The following is a 22498-nucleotide window of genomic DNA, read 5'->3' as shown; positions in this document are numbered from 1 at the left end:
CCTAAGCCTCAGCTTCCTCATCTGTAAAATGGGCCAACCACCACGGCTTCCTCTTGGGACAGGGGCACATCTCCTTTCCCCCACTGCTTCCTTCTCTCGCTGCTAGCCCAGTGCCAAACTAGCGAATGAATGAAAGTGTCAGGAAGGTTAATGGCGCTGACATACGTAAACCCACGAGTGCGCCATGAGTTTCTGCTCCACAGCGGCTTTCGGGAGCACCGTGCTCCTTCAGCCTTGAGGGGAGTCAGAATCCAGCCCCCGTTCCTGGATTATTGGGGCTGATGTTTTTGGGATCTGCCCACCCCTGATGCAGACGAGGGCTGTTTGGACTCAGGGTGCGTCCCGTCCAGGCCTGTCCTTGCAGTTCAGACAGCTCTGGGGCTGCCCAATTACGTTTTATGGCAGCCGCTGGGTTAGATGTGTGGCACTCGGAGAATGGCATCCCAGGCATGGTGCGAGGGAAATACAGAGTTTGGGCTTATGTTTGTCAGAAAATAGCATCCCAGACCACTGAATAATTTATGGTTAATTATTCCAGCTTTAAAAAGCCACGATCACAGCAATTATTTCTCCCCCCAGAGTTTCGCGCTGTCTCGGCAGCTCCGGCTGCGGCAGGCGGGCACGCTGCCGTCTTGCCCGCTGGCGCTCCCTGATTCCCGCCGCCCCCACGGACGCGCGCTGTGTGTGATGGCTTCGCAGCCACGTGGTTAGTGTGACCATTCTTCCTGTGTCCGCTTTTATTACCATTAACACCCCGCCCCCCAGGGCCTTGCGGGATTTCAGATGATTCCTTGAATTAGAGCAATGTGTCCTGGCATCAGCGTTTTTGACCCATTAACCCTGGGGAGCCTAGAGGGCATGCACCACCCAGGCCCTTGCGCACTTTGTCACGGGGGCCAGGGCCCCGATGCACCCCAGGACTCAGTTCAAGTGCACCTCCCTTTTCCTTCCTGGTCACACACGACGGTGAGCCCAGCCTCTCTGGCAAAGCTGAGGCCTCCGGGGACGACCGGGCCCAGCGTGGGGGTGCCCCGGCAGCGAGGGTCAGATGGGATTGGGGTGACTCCCGTCCTCTCGTCCACGTTCTTCCGCTGAAGAAGAATCATAGAACACCTCCGCCAGGGCAGCCTTAATTCCTGTAACGTGGCTGGATGCAGTTCCAGCAGGGGACACTGTGGCGAAAGACACCGGGAGTTGCCTCCTCCTGAAGCTCACACCTCGGGGAGGAGACAGACAGCGCGGGAACCGCCGCGGGATTCCTGCGTGCAGTGAAGGCCGCAGTGAGCGCTGTGAAGCAGGAGGAACAAGAGGAGGGACCCTGGAGGGGAGGAGCGTGACTCGATGGCAAAGGGCTCGCCCTTGCGTGGGGCGGTCGGGGAGGAAGTGTTTCCTGAGCCAGACCCTGCGGAGGACCTGGCTCAACAGGGATGTTTGCTGCACAGGGGAACATGCTGTCTGCTTGGGAGGCTCTCACGCTGGCCACCTTGGTTCCCTGGGCCCTGCACAGACACCAGCTCCCCCACTAGATCAGACCGCAGGGTGTCACCTCGATTGTCTCCTTTGCAAACTGCTGTCTTTCATTAATATTAACGTGGCTCACCCTGTGAATTATCTCCACCTTGCTGCTAGTTTTTTAATCCTCAATACTTTAAATTTCTATTTTCATGTGCTTAAAACTATGACATATTTGATACATACAAAAGAATATATTGTAATGTGTGTATAGATTATAGTGCATAATAACAAGTCACAGCATCTGTGGACTCTGTGTCCCTCCTCCCCAAATCCTCCCCTCCCTCCCCATGAAAGTAGCCACTATCCAGAACATTGGCACTGTCATTGCATGTTCTAAGTTGTAGCACGAGCATGTAGTCCTAAACCAGCTAATGTTCCCTTGAGATGGTTTTTGAGCTTTATTTTATAAATAGAACATTCTGTGTGTTCACAAGCTTGGCTGCCTTCCCTCAGCATTATGTGTTGATGTGTGTGGCGGGTGTGTGTGTGTTTCCACGACCCTTGATTGAACGTACCAGGATGGAGCCATTCTCTTGTGAACGGGCACTTGGGTTGTTGCCCATACTTGTTTTCGTGATGATGTGCCGTGGCCATTACTGTATTTATCTCCTGAGATGTGGGCTCTAGGGGTTTCTCTAGGGTGTTTACCAGAGAGAAATTGCTGGGGGTCGGGTGTACACGTCAGCGGCACTGTATATTGACAAATACCGTTCTGCATCCGTTGTGCTAGGACTGCTGTCAACAGCATGTAAGCGCGACGTAACACCTCGGCAGCCCTCTGCATTCGAGCGCTGTTTGGATTTTGGTTAATGGTTTCTCATGTGATTTTAATTTCTATTTCCCTGGAGATCTTTTCACATGTTTCTAGGCACTTCTCATGACCTCTTCTAGGAAACACCGTTCTCTGGTTTGTGCAAACATTTATTGGGTTCTGTGATATCTTGTTGATATTTAGAAGTTCTTTGTACATTTTCTCTCTCAATCAGTTGTTCATTTTATGTGTGGCAGTTGCACTCTCCCTGCATGTATCTTGTCTTTCGCTGTGTTTAGGGTGATCTTAATGTAGTAGAATGCATTGATCTTTTGATGGTGTGTACCTTGGACTTAAGAAATCCTACCCTACCCCACAGTCATACCAACGGTCTTCTATAGTGTCTTGCAAAAGTTTTTAAGTTTTGCTTTTCATAGTCAAGCCTTTAATTTACTTAGAACTTATTTTTGTGTAGGGTTTGAGGTGGGGATCCAAATTTATTTTTTTTCTTCCAAAAGGAAAACAATCTTCCAGCACCATCCAGCGGATGGTCTACCTTTCTTACTGTTCTGGGATGTCTTCTCCGCGTCTTGTCACGTTTCTTTGTATGCACAGGCTGGATGCTGTTCTGTTCCACTGATCCGCTTGTTCATCCTGCACCAATGTCACACGGCCTTAAGTGTTACAGTTTTGTGGTAAGTCTTGATACCCGTACTACAGTTAAGGCAAGTTCTCCATCACCTCCCCCCACCCCAATCCGTTCCTCTTGTGAGAATAAGTAACTGGCTACTCTATCCCTGTTCCTGCGTTCACGGGCACACCCCGCTGTTGGCCAGCTTGCCTTTGCTCCTGGTGCAGTGACGGCTCGTGGCTCTCCTGCTTCCCTCCGGTAGCTCCTGCTCAGGTGTGGACTCAGACCGAGCACTGAGGCTTCTGGGAACCGCCCTTCCACTCGAGTAGGCCGCTGTTCCCATGGTGCTGTCGTGCTTGTCACACCCTCCCGCTTGCTCTGACATCTTGCATCTGCACCCTCCCGGCACCCACGACGAGGTCTCCTGCACAGCAGGCGCTCAGGAAACACCCATCAGCCCAGATGAACTTCCGCCTCGACTTGCCTCTTCTCACCCCGCCTGGCACTGCCTGCACTGCCAGGGCCTGGATGAACCTGGGTCTGACCCCTCAGTCGAGCCTCTCGCTTCACCCTCTGCTGCTGCGTTCTGGGGCCCAGCCGGCCCTGAGCCTCCTGGCTGGTCGTGTGGCATTTGCTGCACTGACACCAGCTTGCTGTCCCTTGGGTCAGCTTAGGTGTGGCAGATGGGTTGGGCTGTGGGTTGGCCCATCCGTAGCCTCTGGGCTCTCACCTGATACTTGTCCCAATATCAGCTCTTATCTCGGGCTGGCCATGGAGGCCAGGCAGCCCTGAGCTGGGCAAGGCTGAACAGGTGGGGAGTCAGGGCCGGTGGCCTGGTGGGGTGGGGGTCGGGGAGCCATACTCACCAACCTTTCCTCCTCCCCAACCCGCTCTCCCTTCACAGGGACAGCAGGGTCCTCCCCACCTCCTCCCTGCAGCGTGTCCCTGGGCCAGGCCACCACCAGCCTGGCCGTGGCAGCAGCCTCCTCAGCCACCTCCTGCCCTGAACTGGCCCCAGGCAGCCTGTCTACACAGCAGCCAGGAGTCTCTGAATAAAACCTTCCTGCTCGTGGCTTGGGTCTGCACTGTGCAGTCAGCCCCACATCCCCAGCCAGGCTCCAGGGAGGGGCCGGGCACTCGGCCTCCTCCCTGCCCATGGAGCCTGTTCTCTGTCCCGGACGCCCATCTGCCCAGTCCCTGCTGATGCCTTTCCGCTCCTCCAGGAAGGCCTCTGCCCTGCCCAGTCACACGGCCCTCCCTCCCTGTGCACCCGTGCACTTGCCTGGACATGCCACTTGGCGCCCTGTGTTCTTGCCAGCCTCTGCTCGGGCTGGGCGCTCCCTGAGTTAGGAACGGGCTTTGTCTCATTCCCTCTTGTAGCCTGAGCATCTGGCGCTGAGCCTGGTCCAGGGAGGCCCTGTCTGGGGCGGTGGGGGGGGGGTGTCATGCGTCGCCATGTTATGTTATATTCGGTGTCCCCTCCCTGTGTGGGATGTGAGCTCTTGGAGGGCAGGGCCCTGTGGGGGGCTGGCACAGGGCCTGGCATGCAGGGAGTGCTCTGTTCCTGACTGTTGAGTGACCAAATGAATGAGCGAGTGAGTGAATGAATGCGCTACAAGGGCCAACGTGAGGGCTGCGGTAAGGAACGGGCGTCCCCTGTGCCCAGACACTCTGCAGGGCCTCCCCGGGTCCCTGGCTTTAGGGCTGGGATGAAGTGTCCAGGCTGGATGGACAGGGTCCTGCTGCAGCCACGTCCGAGAAGCCCGCCTGGTCCCGTCCCCGGGCGCTGGCCACGGTGCCAAGAGAGCACAAAAGACTCCCAAGGAACAATCAGACAGACCGTGGGGGCTTTAACGATGTACAAACCCAGGTCCTCCGTGAGGCCAGGAGGCTGCAGGCTGGGTGCGGCCTCAGTGCGGGGCAAACGAACGTGTGGGTTAGAAAGGCCGACGCCTCGCATGGCCAGGGAGGTTTGCTGTAACATTCCAGCATGTTCTGTTGATTTATGGCTGTTGCTAGGTAACAGAGTACACCGAGGCTGGTGTGATTTTAGAGCTGCTGCTCCCGGACCAAAGAGTCAACAGAAAGAGAAAACCATTAATCGGGGTGGGGGCTGGGGAGGGTTTAAAGGTGGCCCAGAGGACCAGGAACTGTTGGAAGCAATTGGAGCGAGGCCAGGGGCACCCACCCGATCCGCGTTCACTGTCCCTCCAGGGCGTGTCCGGCGGCGATGTGGAGAGCCGGCTGCTGACACGGGCTTCTCCTTCTGGAAGGCACCGGCGTGAATTTATCTTTTATTTTGCAGTAAATCTATTCAGTACGTGTCAGGTTCCTAACATGGCACTGCTAGTATAGGGTGTCATCTTGACGGTCGGGACTCATGGTGCTTATTCTGACATTACACACGGCTCCAGCCTCTCCACAGCACGAGGCACAGACTAAACATGTATTGATGCCACTGTATACCCTGCTTGGGATATAACAGTGAAGAAGACAGAAGCCCCCAGCCCTTCCCCCCACCCCTTGAAGCCAAAATTCTAGTGGGGGAGACAGACAATAAATAGTCTCGATAAACAAGCAGATTATGCCTCGTGTCATTAAAAAGAGATAAATGCTGGGGAAAAAGAACAAGCACAGCCCAGTGAGGGGGAGCAGGAGTTGGAGAGTGTGTGGGGGCTTGTTGGTTGCAGTTGTGCATAGGGGGAACCTGCTTGGCCTCATTAGGAAGGTCATATTTGAACAAAATCTTGAAGGAAGTGGGGGACCGCACCTTGCAGTTGTCTGAGGGAGGAACAGCTGAGGGGAGGGAACAGCAGATGCGAAGGCCCCGAGGCAGGGGCCTGCCCGTGTGTAGAGGAACAGCATGGCCCTGGCCCCAGCCCACCTGCTCATCCCCCGATGGCCGAAGCTCAGTGGCCATCCTGTGCCACCGTCCTGTGGGAGGCACTGCCGTGTCAGGGAGAGGGGCAGGACCAGGGGCTGACCACTGAGTCGCTTACTGGCCTCCCCATCGTCCATCCATCTACTAACTCATCGGCAAACACGCAGGATTCCTGCTGCGTGCCAGGGGCTGGAGGTCCACACGGTGAACAAACAGGCAAAACCCACCCTTCGCGGGGCTAACCTTACAGCGCAGGAACAAACAAAAACCAAGGTAAGTTGGTGAAATATACGTGTTCAGGGTATGTGCTAAGGAGAGGAAGATAAAGCCAAGCAGGGGTGTGGACGTGGGGCTGGGGCTGGCTGTTTAGATGGGGCAGAGCCCCACACAGCACAAGAGAGGGTCGAGCCCAGCCCTGGGGCCTGGCTGCCTGGGTACAAGTCTCATCCACTGCTCACGTGTGACCCAGCAGAGGCTGCTTAATCTCTTTAAGCCTCAGTTTTCCCATCTGTGAAAGGGAGATACTAAGAGTCCCTACGGGGGGTTTTGGAGGAGGAATGATGCATTTGGAGCATTTGCACAGTGCCTGGGGTGTGAGTGCTGCGTTGACCTAAGCTTATCTGCAGGGCTCATATTCCCTCTGGGGCCTACACCTGTGCCCTGACGCTTTCCCTCTCCCGGGTGTGCCCGCTGGCGGGCAGGAGTCTGGGTGGGGTGGCAAACCTCATTCTTGGGGATGTGGCCTGTGCGGTTTGTGATCACATTTCCCCATCTGTTGTCCCATCTGGTTTCCTGTCCATATGTCCCTCAGAACCATGGTTTCCTCGAGACTTGAGGGCAGGAATGGGTGCTATCCATTGGTTTATGATCCAGTGTCTCCTGATGCTTAATTGGTGATGAATCATGTTTTAAATTAATGAATGGTGAAAAAATGCAGTAAGGACTTAGTGATGGCTTCATGCACTGAAGTAATCAAGGAAGGCTCCATGGAGGAAGTGTCATTGGGAAATGCCAGTGGGAAATAAGAATGCCACCTCGCTGACATTGGCTGGACAGGGCTTCTCCACTGCAGCCTCTTTATGGATGAGGAACGAGTGTCCCAGATGAGATGGCTCTGGGCTGCCCTCAAGAGGCGTGGTGTCTTATCCTCCTGACATGGCCAGGCCCAGGCAGGAAGTGGGGCCTTCGGGGTCCTCCTCGAAAGGACAGGGCCAGCTGGCCGGAGGGATGGACGAGTGCAGGCTGTGCACGTAGCTGGCAAGTGCTGTGAATTATTGATCACCAGAGGGCAATGCGGAGGCCGAGGTCATTTCCCCCCTGGCCGAACTGCTCGATCATGCTTAATTGCCTGTTTTCCAAATTTCCCCAGGGCTGGCCTCAGGGAGGGATTAGCTCTGTGCCCATTTATTTTGCTTGAATCCAGTATATGGGGTAAAAGGGACACCATCCAGTTCTCATGGGTATTAAGTTTGGAACAGTGGACAGGATTAAGTCAGGCGCTAAGGGGGGCTTCTGTCTGGTACCCGGCATGACAAAAAGGTGCTGCTCTGTGCACTCCAGTCCATCAAGACTTGACCCACTTGTTTAGGTAGCGGGCTGGCAGGATCTGAAAAAGTTAGGGGCAGTATATACTCCCTGAGCACCTGTGATGTGTCAGGTGCCAGGTATATCCTTTAATTCTCACTGAGACATCCAAATAAAATAAATGTGACACACTAAAGTGATTAAACAGATGAAGAAACAGATTTTCAAAGAAAATTGTCAAAGCTTGTTGCAAGGATTCTTCCACCCCTGCAGACAGGCAGGGTATGAAGTGGGGGCGGGGAGCAGAAGGAGGTCTGTGGGGAGCCCTGCTTTGGGGAGGGCTGTGCTGGGAATCCCATCTCTGCTAAGCAGGAGGAATAGGTGGTGCCTGCCCCTTACCTGAAGCCCAGAGTGGAGGGATGACTCAAAGCTTAAAATGTAGCTGCCGGGCTTCTGGCCGAGATGGAATCATAGGGACCAGACTTACTTGCCCACCTGCAACAACTAAAAAATGAGACAAAATAGATGTAACAGTGGTTCTCATGCAGACATCAGGCAGTAGAGGAAAGTGATCACTGAGAGATGAGAAACAAGCAGGGTGAGGCCAGGGATTCCTCTCGCCTACTGGCCATGTTGCTGGGAGAGGTTACCCACCAGAGCCTGCTGGAACCCCTGAGTTGAGAAAATCTGGGGAGACCAAGGTGGCTAGAGCTCACGGGGTGGACTAACAGAGGGGAGAGAGCTGCAAAGGAAGAGAGCTCCAGAGATATGCAGAGGCCCCACTTGGGCACTCAGCTGAGTACTGATCAGCATGTGATTACCCAGAGTGAGGGAAAGACCCCTAAAAGGACCCAAGGGAACAACACTTAGAGCACACACAGTCGGAGATAGTGCCTGCTCTCACCAGCCATACTGGAAAAACTTGTAACTCACAGGGCATTGGGTAGACTGCTCAGGAAAGTCTTACCTCAGTAGTGGAGAATAATTAGTCCTAGATTGAGAACTCCTCCAAACACGCCTACCAAATCATCAAAGCAGGATTTGAAGGGACCAAACTGTTTTTAAATGAGTTGACTACATCCCAGAACAAAGCTCAAGAATAAACAAGGTAAAAGTCGCAACATCTGGCATCCATAAGAAATGACTAGCCATGCAGAGAAGCAAGAAAATACAACCTATAATGGGGAGAAAAGTCAGTCAGTCGAGACTGATCCAGAATTGACACAGATGTTAGAATTAGCGGACAAGGATATCAAAAAGTTGTAACCATAGTCCAAATGTTCTAAAAGCTAGGGCAAAGACTGAACATACAGTAGACATGGAGGATATAAAAAGACCTAAATCAAACTACTACGGATGAAAACTACAATGTGTAAGATGAAAAACACAGTGTATAGGATTAACAGCAGAGAGGACATTGCAGGAAAAAAGATTAGTTAACTTGCAGACAGCAATGGAAACCATCCAAAAGGAAACAGAGAATAAAAAGACTAAAAAAAGAAGAATTTTAAAAAGAGACAGAGACTCTCTCAGTGAGTTGTGAGACAACTTCAATAGGCCTAATACATGAGAAATTGAAAGGGAAGAGGGAAAGGAACAGAAAAATATCTGAAGAACTAATGGCTGGCAAATTTCCAAATTTGATGAACACATATACCTGTGAGTATATAGTTGTACTCACAGATGCAAGAATTTCAATGAATGCCAGTCATAGTAAAAATGAAGAAAAACACAGTCAAGCACATTGTAATTAAATTACTCAAAATAAGCAATAAAGAGAAAAATTTAAAAGTAGCCAGAAAAGGACGGGGGAGCGGCAAGAAAGGACATGTTACATACAGAGGAACAAAGATAAGGATTACAGCAGATTTCTTATAGAAAATAATGCAAATGAGAAGGCAGTGGAGCAATGTCTTGAAAGTACTGAATTTAAAAAAATAGTCAACCTAGAATTCATACCCAGGAAAACATCTTTCAAGAATAAAAGCAAAATGAAGAATTCTCAGGCGTATAAAAGCTGAGAGAATTTACTATTAGCAGGCCTTCAGTACAAGAAATGTTCAAGGATGTGCTTTAAACAGAATTAAAATGATACCACATGGAAATATGGATCTATGCAGAGGAACAAAGAACATCAATCATGGTAACTACATAGGCAAATATAAAATATTTTCTCTTATTATTTTAATCTCTTTAATGTATAGTTGGCTCTTGAAAGAAAAATAACCATGTAGTGTGAGGCTTATAACATACATAAAAGTAAAATGTATGATAATAATGTCAAAAGGCTGGGAGGGGAGAATGGACATATACTATTATAAATAAGTATCAGTATCTTAAAGTATATGTGAAATGGTATAATATCACTGGAAAGTAGACTGTGATAAGTTAAAGATGTATACTATAAACCTTAAAATGACTACTAAAATAATAAGACAAAGAGTTATAGCTAACAAGCCACAAATTAGATAAAATGGAGTCAATTAAAAATGCTCAATTAATCCCCAGAAAGGCAGAAAAAGAGGAAGAAGGGAACAAAGAAAAGGTGGAACAAATGGAAGATGAATATCAAGATGGTAGATTTAAACCTAACCCCACCAAAAATCATATTGAGTGGCAACAGTCTAAATATCCTGATTAAAAGGCAGAAGATGGTCAGACTGGATGAAAAGGCAAGATCCAAATATATGCTGCCTATAGGCAACCAACTTTAAATATAAATACAGAGGTTAAAAGTAAAACAATGAAAAACATATACTCTGCTAACTAATACAATCAAAGGAAAACTGCAGTGGGTATATTAATCTCAAAGTAGATTTCACAGTAAAGGATATTACCAGGTTAAAGAAAGTAATTGCACAATACTAACGGGAATAATTAATAAAAGGGTTGTAACAAACCTTAATGTTTATGCACCTAATAACAGGCCTTCAAAAATACATGAAGCAAAAACTGATAGAACTGCAAGAAGCAATAGATGAATTGACAATTAAAATTGGAGATTTAAATAAGCCTCTCTTAATAATTGATAAAACAAGTAGACCAAAAATGTGTTAGGACATAGAAGATACGAACAATGCTTTCAACCAACTAGACCTAGTTTACATTCGTAGAAAATTCTACTCAACAACAGCAGAATAGACATTCACGTACACACCACAGAACATTTATCAACATAGACTATATTCTGGCCATAAAACAAGTCTCAGTAAATGTAAAGGGATTCAAGAAATAAAAAGTATTTCTCTGCCATAATGGAATTAAATTAGAAATCAGTAACATAAAGAGCTCTGGAAAATCTCCAAGTATTTAGAAACTATGAAAGACTTTTATACAACCAATGTGTCCAAGAAGAAATCAAAAGGGAAATTAGAAAGTATTTTTACTTGAATGAAAATGAAAACACAATGTATCAAAATTTCAGTTATCATTAAAATAATACTTAGAGGGAAATTTATAGCACTAAACATCTATATTGGAATAGAAAAAAGTTCTCAAATCAATGGTGTTGGATTCCACCTTAAGAAACTAGAAAAAGAAGAGCAAATTAAACTCAAAGAAAGCAGAAGAAAGGAAATAATAAGGAAAACAAAAATAAGCAAAATATAAACAAAAATAATAGAGAAAATAAATTAACCCCAAAGCTGGTTATTTATTGATAAAAAGTTCTCTAAGAGTTTTTTAATCAATAAAATTGATAAACCTCTTGCTAGACTGACCAGAACAATAAGAGAACACAAAATTGCCAGTATCAAAAATGAGAGGGTGACATCACTACAGATTCTGCAGTTACTAAAAGAATAATAAGGAAATATTATGAACAACTTTTTGCTAATGAATTCAACAACTTAGATGGAATGGGTGAATTCCTTAAAAGACAAAAATTACCAAAGCTTGCTGAAGAAGAAATAAATATCCCAAGTAGTCCTATAACTATTAAAGAAATTGAATTTATAATTTAAAACCTTTCCACAAAGAAAACTCCAGGCCCAGATGACTTTACTGATGACTTCCACTCAACATTTAAGGAAGAAATAATACCAATTCTACATAAAGTCTTCCAGAAAGTTGAGGAGAAGGGAATAATTCCCAAATCGTTCTGTGAGGCAGTATGACCTCAACATCAAAACCAGACAAATATATTATGAAAAAATACCAATATCAATATCCTTCATGAACATCAATAAGAAATTCTTAATAAATTCAATCTAACAACACATAAAAAGCATAACACATCATAACCAAGTGGGTTTATACCAGGAATGCAAAGTAGGTTTAACATTCAAAAATTGATCAGTGTAGTTCACCAAATTAACAATCTAGTAAAACACTCTACTATCATCTCAACAGACACAAAAAGCATTTGACAAAACACAACCTCTCTTTCTGATAAAATCTCTCAAGAAATGAGGCATAGAAGTGAATTTCCTCAACTTGATAAAGAGAGTCTATGAGAAAAACCTACAAACTTAATGGTAAAAGACTGAATGCTTTCTCCTGAGATCAGGGACAAGGCAAAGATGTCTGCTCTCACCATTTCTATTCAGCATTGTACTGGAAGTTATAGCTAGTGCAATAAAACAAGAAAAAGCAAGAAAAGATGTTCAGATTAGAAAGGATGAAGTAAAACTGTCTTTATTCACAGATGACATGATTATCCATGTGGAAAATCCAACAGGATCTACGAAAAAGCTACCAAAATTAATAAATGAGTTTACCAAGTTTGCAAGATACAAGATCAATCAGAATCGAAATTTAAAAACTACCATTTACATATGAGATAGGGAGGGATAAATCTGACAAAAGATGTAAAAGACCTATGCACTGAAAATTACAAAATATTGGTAACAGAAATTAAAGCAGACTTAACTGAGTGGACACATATGCTATGTTGGTAGGTTAGAAGACTCAATGTTGTTGAGTCAATCCAATAATGAGATGTCAATTCTCCCCAAATTGATCTATAATTCAACACAGTGCAAAAATATCTTAACAGACTTTTTTTTAAGAAAGTGAAAAACTGATTCTATAATTCATATGGAAACACCTAGGATAGCTAAAACAACTTTGAAATAAAGGAACACAGTTGGAGGATTAACTCAATCTGATTTCAAGATTTAGTATAAGGCTTCAGTAATTGATACAGGTAGTATTGGTGTCAAGATTAACAGATCAATGGAACAGAATTCAGCGTCCATAAATAGACTCACACACATATGACAGCTGATACAGCTGATTGTGACAAAAGGTTCAAAGGTAGTTCAGTGGAGCATATTTAGATAATGGGTGCTAAAACAATTGGATATACGTAACAAATGAACTTCAATATCTTGCTCCATACACAAAATTAATTCCAAATGGATCATAGATCTAAATGTAAAACTTAAATCTATGAAACTTCTAGAAGAGGAGGTGATAAGCTTTTTCTTAAAGGACTGAATAGTATTTTAGGCTTGTGGACCATGGGGTCTGTGTTCCAACTATACAACTCTGCCACTGTGGTGTGAAAGGGGCCATAGAAAGGATGTAAGTAAGTGGGTGTGGCTTTGTGTATAAAAAGAGGCAGCTGGTCTGTAGGCCATAATCTGCTGATCCCTGGTGTTGAAGAAAACAGGATAAAAATCTCTGTGACCTTGAGTTAGTCAAAGATTTCTTAAATGTGACACCCAAAGCAAAATGCCTAGACTGGGAGAAAATCTTTGCAAAGCATGTATCTGCTAAATGGCTCATATCTAGAATATATGAAGAATTCTCAGAATTCAATAATAATTCTTCAGGTCATATATGGTGGTAGAAAAAAAAACAAGACAAAACTCAATAATAAAACAACCAAATTAATAAGTAGACAAAATTCTGAACAGACATTTCACCAAAGGTGATATAAAGACAGCAAAAAAGCGTGTGAAGAGATGACTAACATCACTTGTCACGGGGCAAGACATTGAAACCACATGAGGTCCCGGTACACACTTCGTGGGACGACTGACATTAAGAAGGCTGACTATGCCAAATTTTGGAGAGGTTGTAAAGAAACTGGAATTCTTATTCACTGTTGATGGGAATTCACAATGGTATAACCACTTTGGAAATAGTTTGGAAGAAGTTCTCTATCATATACAAACTATTCCATAAAATCATAAAAAGAGAGAAAGTTTTTCAACTCATTTTATGATGTTAGTATAAACTTGCTAGAAAAATGCAGGAAAAGAAAATTATTTACCAATGTTACTTCCAAACATAGATGCAAAAACTCAAAGAAAAGTATTAGCAAAACAAATATCTATTTGTTATCTATTTGATATCTATCTATATATAGATATCTATCTATATCTATATATATATTTGTTGAGAGACATGTTGCTCACTATGCTGCTCAGGCTGGTCTTGAACTCCTGGCATCAAGCAATCCTCCTGCTGTGGCCTGCCAAGTGCTAGGATAACAGGCATGAACCACTGCGCTGGGCCTATATGTCTATATTATGACCATGTAGGGTTCACTCTAGGAATGCCAGGATGGTTAAAGACAAAACTATTAATTTAACTCACTCCATTGGTATGTTAAAGGCAAAAAGTCATATGTTCTTATTAATAGATACAGCAAAACAAAGCACCCAGCCAAACAAAAAGTATTTACCTTAGATAAATGTCAATACTCATTCTTGGGAAACTCTCTCAGAAAACTAAGAAGGGAATATTCTCAACCTGAGAAAGGGCATCTGTCAAAACCTGACAGCAAACGTCAGTTTTCATGGTGAAACTAAAAGCATTACTAGACCTAAGACAAAGATGCCTTTTACTTCTACTGCTGTTTAATACTCCCTTGTATTAGAACCAATTGGACCAGACAGCAAGTGGGTGAAGAATGGCAAGGAAAAGTCAAAATTGTCTTTAATTGCAGACAATATGATTGTCTACATAGAAAATCCAACAGAATCTCCTCTTAAACTGTTAGAAACATATGATAGTTCAACAAAATTGCTGGACAGAAGACAACATAGTAAAATCAATAGCATTCCTGCTGAACAGCAGTACCAGCTGGAACCTCTAAGAAGGGACAAATATCATTTACAGTAGCAACAAAATCTATAAGGTACTTAAGATTAAATTTAACAAAAGATGTACTATTACTTCACGGGAGCGATAAAGGAGAGTGGTTCAGTGGTTCAGAGCAGACTGCCTGGTTTCAGATCACAGCCCTGCTGCTTCCTGACTTGGGTAAATTATTTGATCATTTAGTGCCTCAGTTTTCTCATTTATAAAAAGGACATAATAATAATATCCACCTCCCAGGAAAGTTGGAAAGATTAATTGAGTTAAATATAAAATGTGTAGAACAGTAGCTGCCGCACAATAACTTCTATATGAATGGTTGCTATTATTATTATGACAAAATTACAAAATTTAATCAAAGGACATGAAAGATGATCTGAATAAATATAGAGATAAAGACCATTGATTCAATATCAGAAAGATGTTAATTTTCTCCTGGTTACTTACAAACTAATTGCAGTTCCAATGAAAATCCCAACAGGATTTTTAATGGGATCCGAAAAAATGAAAATTTATATAGAAAAAACAATGGTCCAGGAATAGCCAGACAATTTTTCAGAAAAGCAAAGACTATGCCATTTGATGTACTTGATGCAGAAAGACCAATGGAACAGAACAGAGAGTCCAGAAATAGACCCGCATGTATATGGGAACTTGGTATGGAAGACAAGTGGCATTATAAATCAGTGGGAAAAGGGTGGGCTATTCAATTAGTGATTTGGGTATTAGGTTCTTTATATAGAAAAAGTATATAATTAGATCCCTACCTCATCCCAAACAGAGCAGCATACTCTAAATGAGCTAAAGCTCTGAATATATGTCTTAAAATGTAAATGTAAAGGAAGGACATTCTGTAGACCACCTTTATAACTCAGAGGGGAGAATAGTATTGATCAAGCAAGACATAAAAGGCAAAATACTTAAAAGATAAATATCAATACATTTCCTACATCAAAATTAGCAACTTCTGTAGGACAGGAATACCATAAACAAAGTTAAGAGAAAAGCAATGAATTAGAAGAGAATGTTTGCAACACACATAAACAGACAGAGGACAGGTAGATTATATAAAAGCTCCAGGAAACCAGTAAGAAGAAACTCAAGCAACAGAGACATGGGCAATGGGATGGAAGAGGAAATTCAAATTGCCAAAGGGAAGGATTCCCAACCATACTGGGAATCAGTAAATACAAATTAAGCAATCATCACATATCAGCTAGCCCATCAACTTCACACGAATTTAAGTCTATTCCAAGTGTCACTGAGAATGTGATACACTGCTGTAGGAGCGTAAATTGTTTCTTGATTTGGCAACAAGTAAGAAGTTAGGTATGTACATACACCAGTATGTCTGAAGCAGAATGAATGTCCCAGTGTGACCCAGTAGTCTTCCCTCCACCTGTCCTTTCTAGGAAACCCTTACACTTGAATGTGGGGAACTAGGTAAAAGGGTGTCACTGCAGTGTTGTTTGAAATTCCAAAAGGCTGGAAACCAATATCCTTCCAGTTGGGTGGGGATGGGGTGGGAGAAATAAAATAATTGTAGGCCGTGGTTTGCTGGTAAATGTTTAACAATCTGCTGTCTAGGGGAATAAAAGCCTTAGTTTGTAGCATTTTCCGATTTCTGGGATGTGAATACTCCACCATGGCTGATCTCTAGCTGCCACCGTGACATCATTGAACACAGAGTGGGAAAAAGACACAAATGATCAGCTCTTGCAAGAAGGTTCTTGGAGCAGGCTCTGGCACACCATTGACTGTTTTCTTCCAGCATTCAAGATCAATGAGGAAACTAGGGTAGAGCTGAAAAAATAATGCTCAGGAAAAAAGCAATTTGCAATATGATGTGATCAATATGATCACATTTATATAAATTTTAAAATCATATGAAATTATATAATGCATGCATATGTGTCAAAGAACAGAACATGAATGTGACGAAAACAACAATTAGGGGATAATGTTTGCCTTTGGAAAGCGAAGAGGAAGATTAAGATGAGGAAGGGATGAAGAGCAACTTCAGCTGTATCTATGTGGTCTCATTTCTTAAATTTGATGAAGCAAAGTTAGGCAGCAGCGCAGTGCATGTAACCCCAGCTACTCAAGAGACTGAGGTGGGAGGATTGCTTGAGGCCCAGAGTTCAAGGCCAGCCTGGGCAACATAGTGAGACCACCTGTCTCTAAAAAAAAAAAAAAATTAAAAGAGGAAAGAGCTGAAGCAAATATGTCAAAGCTGATAAAGGAATCAATATTCAAAAAGTGGCTGATTATAATATATTCTAGCCTTTGTTCATTTGAAATATGTCATTAAATAAAATAAAATACAAAATATAAAGAAGGCATGACCTTGATTATGTAAAAACAAAACTCTACCTTGAAAAGGCCCTGGAATGACACACTCTAAAGGCTTTTTTAGCAATTATGTTTGGATTCAGGACCAACCATAACTTTTCTATTTTCCTTTATTTCTGAATTTTCTATCACAAGTAAGTATCACTTGTGCAGCAGCAGAAAATCACTCGCCTTGTGAGTGTTGGGACAGACCATGGCTCTGCGCTCTTCTGTGCAGACTTCATCATTTGTTGGGTCTCTGCATAGCTCAGAATTCCAAGGCATTCTCCATCCAGTGGCGTGGCGACCTAGCCTGGGGGAGGGGTGGGTAGGTTTTTATCTTATCCTTTCTCTGGAGAAAAGATCCATCATGCCCTGTCTCGGCCAGCCTCTGTGAGCTAAGACAGATGGCTCACAGTGGTGGAACGAGCCAAGAAACCCACGTGGAAGCTCAGCCCTGGGACCTGGATGGTCACAGAGGGGAACAGTGGCAGAGAAGTAGTGGTATTAGCAATAGATAGTGTGGGCTGATGCTATAAGCTCTGGATTCGCACAGACCAGGGAAAATCTCTGTGCTACCACTTGTGAGCGGGGTGACTTGGGAGAAGGGTGGGACACAGGGACTTAGTACTTGTGTTTTCATTTACAAAATGGGTACAGTGAATGGGACTGTGTTGTTGTGAAAAGTATTTGCGTTGGACGAAGATTGCAATTCTGCACTCCATTGAGGTCATGTGGCCATGTGACCAAGAGTGTCTGTCCTTGCACTTGTTGAACTCGTGTGACTTGCTTGGGCCAATGATGCTCTGTTACCTCTGCTGAGCCCAGCAATGTCCAGATTTGGGGCTGCTCCATCAGCCTGGGTCCTGGAATGAGGATGACAAGGATCAGAGCTGTAGCCAACATGTGATGGACACGCAGCAGGGTTGAGAAACAGGCTCTGTAAGCCACTGGGTTTTGGAGGGTCATTCATTGCTGCACTGTAGCCTAGTTCATTCCGGCTGAGACAGATTTCTCATGCTTTGAGGACAAAATGAGATAACATGTGAAGTGCTTAGCCATCATCCGGCAGAGAGGGATGTGGCAGTCAGGATAGGTGAGGGTATGCTGCAGTGACAAACAACCCACAGATCTTAGTGACTAAACACATTACATGTTTGTTTCTTGCTCACCCTACACATCTAATAGGGGTGTCTGTTATCTGTAGTCATTTAAGGATCTGATAGAGGAGCTATCTTACTGGGTGCTTTTTCAAGATCCTGAGTCAGAAAAAAAAAAAAGAATCCGGAAACCATACAGAGGCCCCTAAAGCTCCAACTCAGAACAGACACTAGTCACTTCCCTGATCTTTTACTGTGCAAACCAAGTCTTACGACTATGTCTAATTTTAAAAGGGATGTGGAAGTGCGAATCTACCCTGGGCACAGGAGGTGAGAAGCAGGATGTGTGTGGTCAGCACTGGTGACCTCCGCTGTGGCCATGCAATGAATGCTAGCTGCCACCAGAGTTGTTGTTAATCATGACATTTAGGCTATTTCCAAATGGAGAAAGGGTGGGACACAGGGATGGTATTCCATGCGGGAGGACCAGTACGTGCAGATGCATGGAGTCTGGAAGGGTCTGCCCTGCTCAGGAAAGTGCGGATGTTCAGGGAGGAACTCGTGGGGCACACAGGGAACTGGCTGGAGACACAGTTGGGGCCATCCCGTGAAGACCTTTGGACGCGGATGATAGCAGGTGGAGGCAGAGAGCCTGGAAACATGTGAACCAGGGAAGGGAACATGGGCCACGTGAGGGAGGGGTGAGCCCCTGAATCAGTGGGGTGAGGAGGCTTGCTCAAGGAGGGGAAGGGTATGACAGCACTGCGTGGGCGTGGGTCGCCAGGACTGGCAGGTGGCCAGGCTGTGGTGGTGTGAGGGCAAGGGAGTTGGGGAGGTGCCTGTCTGTCCTGAGGGCTGATGAGAGGGGGACCCCCAGGCCCAGTTTCCAGGGAGGATGCTGAGTTCAGTGCTAGAGGTGGCGAATGGCTAAAATCACAAACGACAATGACAATACCCTCTGTGACCACCCAGGTCCCAGGGCTGAGCTTCCAGGTGGATTTCTTGGCTTGTTCCACCACTGTGAGCCATCTGTCTTAGCTCGTAGAGGCTGGCCGAAACAGTGCATGATGACTCTTTTCTCCAGGGAAATGACAAGACAAGGAGGTTCTGGAGCAACAGAAACTCTCTTCTAGTACCTCTTCGGTAAACTGTTTGACATCCGTTACTAAAGCTAAACATACACAGGCCCGATCACTCAGCAGTTCCTGGAACTACATCCAAGTGGATGCTGAGACAGAGGAGCGTTATTCACAGCAGCCTCCTAACTGAAAACACCGTGTAAGTGTCCACCAGCAGTAAGGTAAATTGCAGTGTTTCTACAATGAAATATACAACAATGAAAATGAATAAATTACAGCTACATATATGTATGATAACATGAGTGAATCTCAGAAACATAATGTTGAGCAAAAGAAAGCAGATACAAAAACATTCCTACCTTATGATTCTGTTTACAGAAAGTCTCTAAGTTAGTAAGACTACAGTGTTAGAAGTCAAGATGGGGCCTATCTTCGGGATGATGTCTTCGTCAGTTTGGGCTGCTTAACAAAAATACTGTAGACTGGATGTCATAGACCAGAGTCATTTATTTCTCACAGTTCTGGAGGCCGTGATGTCCAAGATCAAAGCGCCAGCAGATCTGGTGTCTGATGAGGGCTCACTTCCTGATTTGCAGACAGCCGTCTTCTTCCTGCATCCTCACATGAGAGACACAGGATGGGGGGTGGGGAAGCAAGTTCTCGCGTGTCTTGTCTTGTAAGGGCACTAGTCCTAATCACAAGGGCTCCTCATGACCTACTCACCTCCCAAAGACCCCTCCTCCAAAAACCATCATGCTGGGGATTAGGACTTCAACACATGAATTCTGGGTGTCACATTCAGTCTGTAATAAGTAGAGAGAGTAGGTAGTGAGGGAGAGTTTGAGAGGTTGGCAGTGCCCTCTTTCCTGACTTAAGTGGCAGTTATATAATTGTTTATTCTGTGATAGTTCTTTGGGCTGAACATTAAACTTTTGTGCATGTATTAGTCTGCTTGGGCCGCCATAACAAAATACTGTAGACTAGGTAGTTAAACAACACAAATTGACTTTCTCACAGTTCTAGATCCCTGGAAGTCCAAGATCAAGATTCTGGCCAAGTCAGTTCCTGGTGATGGTTTTCTTCCTGGTTTGCAGGTGGCCGCTTCCTTGCTGTGTGCTCACATGACCTCGTGGAGAGAGAGCAGGCTCTCTGGTCTCTTCCTATGAGGGCACTAATCCCACCATGAAGACCCCACCCTCATGACCTCATCTAACACTGATCACCTCCCAAACGCTCCACACACATTGAGGGTTAAGGCTTCAACATATGCATTTGGGGAGTACAATTCAGTCCACAGTGCCCTTTTCTGTGCTTGTACTGTCTGTCAATTAAAACACATTGGGGGAAACAGAAATATAGGGAGACACACCACAGCTACGGCCATCGGAAGGAGTGGAATTTGTACAGCAGCTGAGAAGCGTTCGCAGAGGGGTGGGGTGGCTTTCAGGGTGGAAGCTGCTGAAAGGCCAGCTAAGAGGGGGCCGGCGACGCGTCTGCTGATTCCAGGAACAGGAAAGTCATTCTCGCCCCTGGTGAGACCAGAGTTTCCTATTTTAGGAGGAGGGGTGGGATGGTGGGGAGAAGCCAGGTTGGAGGCTCTGGCAGGCAGCTAGGAAAAGAGACAGAGGAGACGGCACACGAGATGTGTCATTTTGCCACTTTGGTTATTAAGGGGAGAAGAGCAATGTGCTGGCAGCTGGAAGGGACATGGAGTGGGGACAGTTTTTAATGTGAAAGAGACTCAAGCAGACTTATGCTGCAGGAAGCATCTGGAGTGATGCCAACAAATTACACCTTGTCAAAGAGGTCCTCTCCACTTGCCTGTATGAAATAGACACCCCCCCCACCAGGGGGGTACACCCTACTTTCTCTTCTTCACCCATTATGACCCACACAACACATGCTCACTTTATGTTGTCCATCTCGCCCCCCTCGGAGGTCAATGCCATGGGCACGGGGAGTTTATCTGTTTTCCACTCTACTCCAGTGCTGGAAACATGCCTGCATGTAGTAGGTGCTCAATAAACATTCCTTATGAATGAAGGAAAGGACAGGAGGAGTCCACACAGAGAGAGGCTGGAGGGGGCAGGATCCGGATCTTAGGCTCCCATGGTTGAGGGCAGGGATGTGTGCAGAGACAGATGAGGAAGCAGCGACTGCGTGGCTGAGTGGCTGTGGGCAAGGGGTTGAGGAAGGGGTCTTGGCTCTGATTGGGGTGGGTGTTGAGAAGAATGGAGGAGACAGTCCAGAGGGATTGGAGGACACTGCTCAGGGGTCTCTGGCCCAGCTCAGAAACTGAAGAAAGAAGGGGATGGAGGGCTGCGCTGTGCCAGTGTGGGGCTGTTTTTACTGTGGTCTGGGGCATCTGGCAGGTGAGGTTGATGCCGGCTTGGTGTGGTATTTGGCAGAACTGACAGATGCGGAGGATGGGTGAGGCGATCTCCCCAAGATCACGATGGTACCAATACACCTTTGCAGAGGCCAGGCCCTGCCGAGCACGTGAGGCCATGCCTGCCATCACGCCCATTTTAGGGATGAGGTTGTCTTGCCGTGGCCTCCCTCACTGTCAGGAGTTGGACCCAGCCTGTCTCTCAGTGTCTAAGGCCGAGCCATTTTGTTCTGAGCTAGAGAGGCGGGGAGGGTATGGATGCAGTGGGCTGATCGGTCTAGGATGTGAGGTGTGGGGATGTGAGCAGTCCAGGTGAGAGAGAGAGGAGAGCGTGCCAGTCACCTTCCTATGAGGTAGAAAGTGATGCCCAACAAGCACATCCTGTGGGCCCTTGCATTTACCTGTCCTTGAATGGAATCTGCACCCCTGGGCATTGTTGGCTTGTTCCCCAGGGAAAGGGCTGAGTCTGGGATAGGTCAGGGCACTTGTCCTGGGCTACTCAGCAAGCAGGTGCTGGCAGAGCCCCCAAGCCTCCCCCTGCAGGGGCTGGCAGGGCTGGCGGGCGGGGGCTTTCACCTCCTTGTAGGTCCATTCTAGGCATTTCTATGGAATGAAACACAGCTCTGGCTGCAAAAACTCCCTCCCACTCCCCAGTGAGACACCTGAGGGGGCACCCACATCGCCTTCCCCAGTCTTTCCCACAACCCCACCTTCCTTGCCGGACACCTTCCGGACTCTCCTGCCTCCGCTGCAGTTTGGGGAGCTGCCTGGAGTCCCACAGAAACCAGCCCAGAGTGGTGGAGAGCGTTACAGAATTGCGGAACAGAGGAGCCCCGCTGACATTCTGGATCCAAAAGCCCCTGTAGCCTCTGTGACGCCCCTGCCCTTACCCAGCCCAAGGCAAGCTCCAGCCTTCCTCTGCCCCCTTCCCAAGCAGGTTTTGCAGAGCCCTTGGGAAGGCCTGAGAGTCCTTCACCACCACCTCTGAAGCCTGCTATGGGGCCTTTGCTCCGGCCGGGTCATGAGATTCATCAGGTAAGGGGTCATCTTGGAGGAGGTGACAGCTTGACCAAAGAGGCTGCAAATATTTTTTGAGGGCCCGCTGTGTGCCAGGCACTGTGTACCATGCAGGGTGTACACTCATGACTAAAGGAAGGAAGCAGGGGCAGAACAAGGGAGGGACAAGCAAAGGAGGGGGGAGGAAGAAAGGCTGGTTCCTGCTTGGCAGAAGCCCTGGGCTTGGAAGG

This window comes from Propithecus coquereli, unplaced genomic scaffold (genome assembly GCF_000956105.1).
Source record: "Propithecus coquereli isolate 6110/MARCELLA unplaced genomic scaffold, Pcoq_1.0 Scaffold962, whole genome shotgun sequence".
NCBI classification, from domain to species: domain Eukaryota; kingdom Metazoa; phylum Chordata; class Mammalia; order Primates; family Indriidae; genus Propithecus; species Propithecus coquereli.
This window is presented reverse-complemented; position numbering follows the sequence as displayed.